This window comes from Martes martes (assembly GCF_963455335.1).
Source record: "Martes martes genome assembly, chromosome: 10".
Taxonomy (NCBI): domain Eukaryota; kingdom Metazoa; phylum Chordata; class Mammalia; order Carnivora; family Mustelidae; genus Martes; species Martes martes.
In genome coordinates this window covers 42746094-42755692 of record NC_137898.1, presented here as the reverse complement: position 1 = coordinate 42755692, position 9599 = coordinate 42746094, and positions in this window count along the sequence as shown.

Below are 9599 nucleotides of genomic sequence, written 5' to 3'. Positions count from 1 at the left end.
TAACGGGCAGTGTGTCATATTTATGACAAACCTTGTCATAAATAAGCCTCTATGAAGTCGGGTTTTCGTTGGAGGCCCAATTTCTCTTTGCCTGATGTGTACATAATTTTGGTTTTCTTTTTTCATATTTTTGGCTTTGATCAAGCATCAAGGACACATATGAATTATAGAATTTGATAGGTGATAAGAAGTTTGGGATTTAAGAAACTTATTCTTCATGTTGTCCCTGAGGAAACTGAGGCACCTAACTTGCCCAGACCAGGTTCTAGGCAGGTTGGCGGGGTCCGCATTGAAATCCAGGCCATCCACCTCTCAGGCAAAGGCACTTCATACTCTAGCATTGACCTGGACGTTGAGGTTAGGTGTAGGTAGTATCCAAACAAGAGGTGTGTGAAATCCAGCCCTCCGAATCGGCCATATTAGCCCTTCAGTTACATGCTCACAAAGCAGTTGGTTGCATGATTGAATATTTCCCCGTAAGGAAGGTTGGGGTAATTTTGTAAATATGGACACAGCTCAACCCCATATGAGATGTCCTCGATCTACATTTATGTGTAGAAGTATTCATCACAGAAATGGAGAAAGGGCAAGTACTCCAAAACGTTAAAGTTAGAAGGAATTTTAGAAGTCTTCTAAGATAGCAGCTTACAAACATTTGTGGGTTTTCAAGAATAATAATATTTTTTCTATAGATAATCTTAAATGGAACATCAATATATAAAGCAGATAAAAGAACTTCTTTGCTTGAGATAAGTAGGTGGTCTTAAAGTCTCACTCACATAACTTTTTCCTGAATCCCCTAAGGTGGATTCTAAAATACTTCTCTGGTGGGGCGCCTGGGTGGTTCAGTTGGTTGGGCAACTGACTCTTGATTTCAGCTCAGATCATAATGTTGGGGTCCTGGGATTGAGCCCCACGATGGGCTCCCTGTTTTGTGGAGAGTTTGCTTGTTTCCCTCTCCCTCTTCCCCCTCCCCTGCTCACTCTGTCTTTCTCTCTCAAGTGAATAAATAAGTCTTAAAAAAATAAATAAATAAAATACTTCTTTGTGGATGCCTGGTTGGCTCAATCAGTAGAGCATGAGACTCTTGATCTTGGGGTTGTGAGATCGAGCCCCATGTTGGGTATAGAGATTATTTAAAAATAAAATCTAAAATACGTAGTACATACATACACACATACACATAAAATACTTGTTTGGGCAAAATGTAAAAGTCCCAAGTGTGGCCCACCACTTTCATTTTATAGATACAGATATTAAGGGCCAAAGGAGGGATCTGTCTATTCAAAGTGAAATGCAATATATATAGTCAAATTATTTCCAGAGCCAGAAAATCTGGGATTGAGGCTAATGCTTCTGACCCTCAAATAAAATATTTTTTAGTTACATAAATAACACAGGAATGCATGTTTATTGTGAAAGACTAAACAAGAAGGATGTATTTAAGGTAAAATGTAAAAGTGCCTCCCACAATCCTACTTTTTTCCCCCCAGAGTTAATGACTGACAGTATTTTTAGTTTTACCTAATTTGAGTCATCTTTTAAAAGGAGATTTTAGCCCATTCACATTTATTGTGATTTTTGGAGATTTTATATATATATATATATATATATATATATATATATATATATATATACACACACACACACTTGTCCCCTTAATCTTCTTTTATGTTTTCTTTCTATAATGTTACTTTTTTTTCTGGCTCTATTCTACTTTTTTCCAATGAGATGAGAAACTTATAAGAACCTCATCACACTTTCACTATCACCACCTTGCCCTCTCCCTTCCCATGGGTTTTATGTTTACATATTTACCTACCACATCCCGTGTGTAAATCGTTTGGGATTTTACTTCCAGGTTGTAATTAGTTTTGTTCATTATGCATCAGTAGTTGTTTAAACCTAGTTATAAATATTGCTGCTTTCTTCATTCAACTACTGTTTCTTGCATGTTTTTTGTATCCTCCATTTTTAATTCTATGAGTGTATGTGTGATAGAATTCATTCTTGATTAATTCATTGAGGAAATCTGTTGTAAATTAAGTAAATTCTCACCTAATTTAAAAGCCCTTTGTATTAGATTGCTAGAACTGCTTTAAGAAATACTCTACACTGGGTGGCTTCAACAACAGATATTTATTTTTTCACAGTTCTGGAGGCTTGAAGTCCAAGATCAAGGTGTCAGCAGGGTTGCTTTCTTCTGAGATCTCTCCCTTTGGGTTGTAGGTGGTCATCTTCTCCACATGTACCCATGGTCTCCCCCCGTGTGTCTCTGTGTCCCAATCTCCTCTTCGTATAAGGACACCAATCATATTTGACAAGGGCACACTCATATAATCTCATTTTATTTTTAAATGCTCTACCTTCAAATATAGTCATAGTATGAGGTACTGGAGGTTAGGACTTCAACATAGGAATTTGGAGACACAATTCGTCCTTATGCTTCAATGTTAATTCAGCAATCTCTAGAGTTGTACTGTACAATATAGTAGCCCACAGTCACATGTGGCTATTTAAATTGAAATTATTTTTATTTTTTAAAAATATTTTTTAAAATTTATTCATTTGAGAGAGAAAGCATGAGTGGGGTGGTGGGGGGGAAGGGGAAAGTGAGAGGGAGAAGCCAAGACTCCTGCCGAGCAGGGAGCTGGACATGAGGCTCGATCCCAGGACCCTGGGATCATGACCTAAGCCAAAGGTAGACACTTAACTGACTGAGCCATGCAGGTGCCCCTAAGTTGAAATTAATAAAGATGAAATTAGCAGTTGAGTTCCTTGGTCACAGTATCCATGTTTCAAATGCTCAATACCCATATGTGGCATAGACATAACATGTTTCCATCATTGCAGAGGTTCTACTGGATAGCAGTGCTCTGCAATTTCTTCATCTGAAAAATGAAGCACATTTCTCTTGGATTCTATGAAGAACAGATAATATTAAGCATGTGTTGGACAGGTACCAGGGCGCTCGGTCAATACTACCTGAATGTTAACTCAGTAGTAATATTAGGACTAAGACCTGCTGTCCCCACCCCCTTGTTCCCCCAGAATAGCCATAGATGAGTAATCCACTGTGAAACATAGGACATGAAGACAACCAGGTGAGAGTGAGGTGGGACAATGCGGACAATATTAAACACATGCCTTAAACCACTACATTTACACCCCAAATCAGAATAAACATTATTCTATTTAATCCTCTCAACAACTTTGTAAAGAGGGGCGCCTGGGTGGCTCAGTGGGTTAAACCTCTGCTTTCAGCTCAGGTCATGATCTCAGGGTCCTGGAATTGAGTCCCCATGGTGGGCTCTCTGCTCAGCAGGGAGCCTGCTTCCCTTCCTCTCTCTCTGCCTGCCTCTCTGCCTACTTGTGATCTCCCTCTCTGTCAAATAAATAAATAAAATTAAATTTAAAAAGCTTTGTAAAGAAGGTATCATTATACCCATTGTCTGAGTGAGGAATGAAGTCAATGCAGCTCATGAAAGCTCAGTGACTCCTCCAAAGCCGCACAGTTGGGTCAACAGCGAGTCAGTGGCAATGTCAGGACTAGAATCTACTGCTTCCTGCTCTTCTTTGCTCTAGAATAACTAAAAGCTGGTAAGTCATGGGGAAATACAGATCACTAAGGTGACTGGGAAATTTAAACCCAGATCTAACTCCAAAACCCTTCTACAATACTGATTCCCAAATTTGTTTGCTCTCGGTCCCTCAGTAAACAAGTTTGAGCAACACACACGTGCATATACACACACTCATAAATAAATACGCATATGTGTGCATATGTGTGTATTTATAAAATATTAACTACATTGCTGTAATAATGTGTACTTATGAAACATATCTCAGAATACACACTAAAAAAGATAAAAATTAATGTGATAAAAGCCCTGATTCTTTTTCGCATATTCCAGTATTATTTTGCATGTTCCCAGGCCTGCCTTCCACTTCGGGAGCCCCTGCTCTGAACCATGCCACACAAAGAGAGAATATGCTGTGGAAGAAATTATAGGCCTGGGAGTCTCCACTTTCATCTGCTTCATCCAAACTACTCTGAAAAGAAACATAATTGGACCATAATGTATTCAATGTCAGCCACATTCTTGGAGTAACTAGGGCTTTTCACTATTTCTATGCACCAGTGGTCTGACATTTGTCATTGGTTCTTATTTCAAAGAGAATTAATTTTAAACTACCATTCAAAAGCTGCTCCTGGCCATGTGTCCCATCCATGAAAGGCAAAGAAATGCACAAAGCAACACTTGAGTGTGTCAAAATGGTGCCTTTTTTTTCCCAAGAGAGGAAAAAACAGTATTATCATCTTCACTGAAATGAAGTAAGATGTAGTGAAACAAATATTTGATTTACTTGTATCACCCAGATTTTTTTTTATTGGTCTTCTTGTTTTTATAGCCATTTATCACTTGCTATTTATAGTAGTAACTGTTCCCCACATAATGCTTTTCAGCTTAAAAGCACTACCCTGTGTTTGATTCTCTCGGGAGTGATCTCTTTCTTCTCTCTCTCTCTCTCTCTCTGTTTCTGTCTCTCTCGCAAGCAGTGGGAGGACATAGGTATTATCATCCCACTTTCCAGATGAAGAACCCAGCTTGAGGGGTTAGGTCACATGGATAGTAGATGGCAAAGTCAGGACCTAAACCATGTTCTCTAATCTAGAGCCCATGCTCTGGGGGAAATTTTAACTGATCTGGTTGGCGGGGTGTCGTTGGAAGAGAGGATCCTGTAGGTCTGAGAATTGCCGTAGGTCTGAGGACTTCCAGAGCCCAAGTTCCAGCTCCTCTGCTTCCCTCTGCTCTGAGAGATCAGTCGGGCTTTGTCTCAGTGGTCCCTCGGGGTCGGTAGCTGCTGTTCCTACATTTGTTATTCCGCCAGTACAAAGCCGGAAGCAGTACAAGCTCCTGCAAATTGACAAATTCGAGAATCATCTCACAGAGGTTCAGAAGTGGATCGGTGGGATGGTCTTGTCAGGAGATGACTTCCACGGGTTGAGCAGAGTCGATGACTGTTCACCTGTGTCAACAACAGATATTGAAACGATGCCTTTGAATCCGGCCCTTCTTTTTATCCCTGCCCCTCTTATTGCCCAGGTTCAGATGTCCTGCCTAGACTTTTTCAGGAGCCTCCAACCATGTAGACTTCTCTTTTCTATCTCTCAAACTGCTACCGCATCTGACGATGGCACCTTGAGCCTGAAGACTGCCCTTAGCATCCTGTCATCATGAGATCAGGTTGAACAATTTTGACATGGCATTCAAGTTTCTTCATCTTGCCCCAATTAACTTGCCACCTTTTTCTCCCACCACCCCACTTTCTTTTATCCTATCTTCCAGCCTCTCCAATCTAATCACCGTTCTTTAAAAATAGCCAGCACTTTCATGCCTCTCTGCTTTGCTCATGTTCTGTCCTCTGCCTGGAATGTCCTCCGCCTCCTTAACCTGCCCCCTCTGGGGGGATCTTCCTTATCCTTTTGTAAGCAGGTCAAATTCTGTCTCTTGAGTGCAGGCCTCCACACCCACCCTTTTCCGGGAGGGATGTGCCGCTCTCTGTGCCGGGCCCCCCAAACCCTTCAAGCTTCTCATTACAAGGAACTTTGGCTGGTTGTTCACGTGTCCTTTTGGCTCATTAGCTGGTGGACTCCGTAAGACAACAGAGAGTGTCTTATTTATTTTTGTGTCCTTGGTGTTGGCACCCAGTAGGCATTTGAAAATTTGGGGTCGAATTTATTTGTATAACTGAGCAGTTTTGAGAGATCTCACGAGGGCTAAATTTCTATCAGATCTGAACAAGCAGCAAAAGAGAAAGCACAAATTCAGCAAGAAGAAATTACTTATTTCCCCTTATGTCCACTCCATCTAAAATTTAAAAATAAGGATTGGATGCATTTTTAGAATAGTTGGAAGTTTTTTATTGACTGCCCCAAAACGTTCATGCTGTGCCTAAAGTGGAAATAGCAACGGGGTGGAAAGGATAGATACGGGTGTCTTTCTAGTCTCAGCTCTGCTATTAACTGTTGTGTGCCCTTTGACAGGTCAGTACCCCTTTCTGATTTCTTTATCTGTAAAATGTTCATGCTGAACAAGATGACTTTCAAGATGTCTTCTAATTCTAAAATTTGATGATGCTTATTTTCTAGTTAAGAAAACCAAGTCTTTATTTCCCTTTGAGTGTGATGGTCCCTTAGCAATAAGAGGAGGTATTCTATATTGTCATAAAAACACTCTTACTTGACAATGGCCCCATTACATAAAAATTGGATATTAGAAATAATTCAAAATCAGGGCACCTGGGTGCCTCATTCGGTCGAGCATCCAACTCTTGATTTCAAGTCAGGTCATGATCTCAGTCTCTACACTCATCAGGGTGTTGGCTTGAAGATCCTCTCCCTCTGTCCCTCCCCCCACTCACACACTCTCTCTCAAATAAATAAATAAATGTTTAAAAAAATTTAAAAAATCAAAGCAAAAACGGGGCACCTGGGTGGCTCAGTGGGTTAAAGCCTCTGCCTTCAGCTCAGGTCATGATCCCAGGGTCCTGGGATCGAGCCCCACATTGGGCTCTCTGCTCAGCAGGGAGCCTGCTTCTCCCACTCTCTCTGTCTGCCTCGCTGCCTACTTGTGATCTCTGTCTGTCAAATAAATAAATAAAATCTTTAAAAAAAAATCAAAGCAAAAACAACAAATAAAAAACTCCTTACTGCTAAAGCATCAGGGTTCTGCCCCTTTAAAGTTGAAAGACCATGCATCAGGCTAAAAGACCTTGGAAAGATGAGTTGATCTAATCTTGGGTTCATAAAGATAAGGGAGGAAATAAAGTGGTCAAGTCATACATGAAGATGGTTTGCAGAGGGGGGAAAAGATACTTGGATGTTGAGTTTTAAACTCTGGTTTTTAGGGAAGGCATTCCTTAATATGTCACAGGTACAGAGAGGAGTGGAAGTCTTCAGGATGGTGAGTCTGGCTGTGTCACTGACTCCTGCTAGAGGCTGTGACAATTTCCTTTGGCATCACCTGAAAAGCCCCCCATATTCTGAAATTCTGTTCTACCCATTTTTTAAAATAAGCTTTATTTTTTCAAAATCAATTTTGGGTTTACAGCGAAATGAGCAGAAGGTGGAGAGAGTTCCCTGCCCCTACACATGCACACGCCCCCCCCCCCAGTATCAGTATCCTGCACCAGAGGGGTACCTTTGTTGCAATCGAACCTACACTGACACATCGTTATCATCCAGATTCTATAGTTTACATTAGGGTTCACTGTTGGTGTTTTACATTCTCTGAGCTTTGACAAATGTATAATGACCTGTATCCACCATCAAAGGGTCATACAAAATAGGGTAAATGTACTAAAAATTCTCTGTGCTCTGTCTGTTCATCCCCCCTTGTCCCCTAACCTCTGGAAACCACTGATCTTTTTATTGTCTTCATAGTTTTTTTTTTTTTTTAAAGATTTTATTCATTTATTTGAGAGAGAGAGAGAGAGAGAGAACATGAGCAGGGGGAGGAGCAGAGGGACAAGCAGACTTCCCATGGAGCGGGGTGAGCCCAACACTTGCCTTGATCCCAGAACCCCAAGATGCACTGAGTCTAAGTCAGATGCTTAACTGACTGAACCACACAGGCACCACCTTATTGTCTTCATAGTTTTGCTTTTTCTGGCAAGTCGTATCATTAGAATCTTATAGTTTGTAGCCTTTCATGATTAGCTTCTTTCACTTAGTAAGATGCAGTCAGGTTTCCTCCATTTCTTTTCATAGCTTGATAGCTCATTTCTTTTGAGCATCCAACAATATTAATTGAAAGACTCATTTCCTATTATTTGATGATTTCTTTGTATATTTTGGATAATAAACTGAACAGTCCTTTATCAGATGTCTTTTTCAAATATTTCCTCCCAGTCTCTGGTTTGTCTTCTCATTCTCTTGTCAGTATCTTTCACAGAGCTGTTATTCTCATTCTTCACAGACACACTTAAACAAAATTCTACTTTTAAACTGTTTTAGCAGAAATACCACTCAACCGGAAATTTCTTTCTAGCCTATAGAGAAGTAGGCTTTGTTTTACTTCTATTTCCTTGACTTAGGAATGAATAGAAACAGAATTTAGAAAAAATCATCTGTGGTCAAATTTGAGATATAACTTGCCATATGTGTTTCAAATATCCATTGAGGGGATGTCTTGGGATTGGCTGACTTCAACCCAATTTCCTAAACCAGTTTTTGTCACATCTGAGGTCACCAACCAAAAGATTTCAACTAATGTGTGATAAACCCACAGGAGATAGAATGTATTTCTCACTGACTATACATACTGTTATAGCAATGTCTGTCCCCTGAAAGGAGAGGGTGAGATGGCTTGTAAGTGAGGAACAATTTCCTCAGATTTGCTGGAACCTAAGAAACGTCTCCTATTTCCTGGAGGATGGGAGGACTTGGCCTCATGAGTATTTGAGAGAATGTGGTCAGGGCAATAAGGATCTCTAGTCACAGAGTGACATATTGCTGGAGGGGGCCAAGAGGGTAACAACTGTGGATCTTTTTATAGATGTGGATCCTTTTATAGATGCTGAGATATGGTGCTCGTGGTTGTGTTGTAGTTATTGTTGACTCGTTTGGTGATATTTTAAGTCTATGAATTCCTTCTACTGGGTTGTCCCCAAACACTAGAATTTGAAAGTGCTCCAAGAACTCTCAGAGGATGTAGAGGCCGTTCAGTGGGACCATAGAACTTGATGAGCATGAGACCCTGTGATATTTTCAGTCTTCAAAGAAAGATTGCATTATACATTCTCTGTTGGATGTGTGAAGGCAGAAATCTTGGGACCGTTTTCAATAAAAATGTTTTCTTTGTAGATCCTATGATAGTTGAAAATTAAATATCATTTTCCATTCTGGAGACTGAGAAGAAATACTGAACATAAAGATCATGTTTCAGGGACAATAGAGAATCTTAAAAACATGCCATGCGAGGAACAGCTCAAAGAACCAGACGCATTTAACTCAGAGAAGTGTTGAGGATGGCTGGAATATGAAAATGGATAGCAAATCTTCAAATACCTGAAAACCTGTCCTATGTATAAGAAAGGAATAAATTTGTTCCAAGAAAGGGAAAAACTGGGACTAATGAGGGTACACCTTGCAGATAGACTGATACTGTTTTAACATATAAGAAAATCGAGTTATCTAACAACATAGTGCTTCCTTTTTCACTTCATGGCAATAATAGAAAATGGAAGAATTCTACAGCCCACTGTGGATAAGAGTCGTCCAATGACTCCAGCATGCCTGAGGACTGAGTTATTTAAGATCTCAGCCAGCTGTGACCCTTTCACAGCACAGTGATTGGGAGGTTCTGTGATAATAGCATCAGTGGTCTCTGAAAAGAGTAAATTCCCCATCACAGGAAATCTTCAAGTAGAGTTAGGAAAGAACTCAGATGGAGTGTTGTAATGGCAATTTTAAAAAGTTCTTTAAAATGTATATGCTTTTTATTGAATAGCTTGTGAATTCTGAAAAATACATAGACTCCCATAACCATTACCACAATGAAGATACAGAAGAACTCCGCCATTCCTCCACCCAA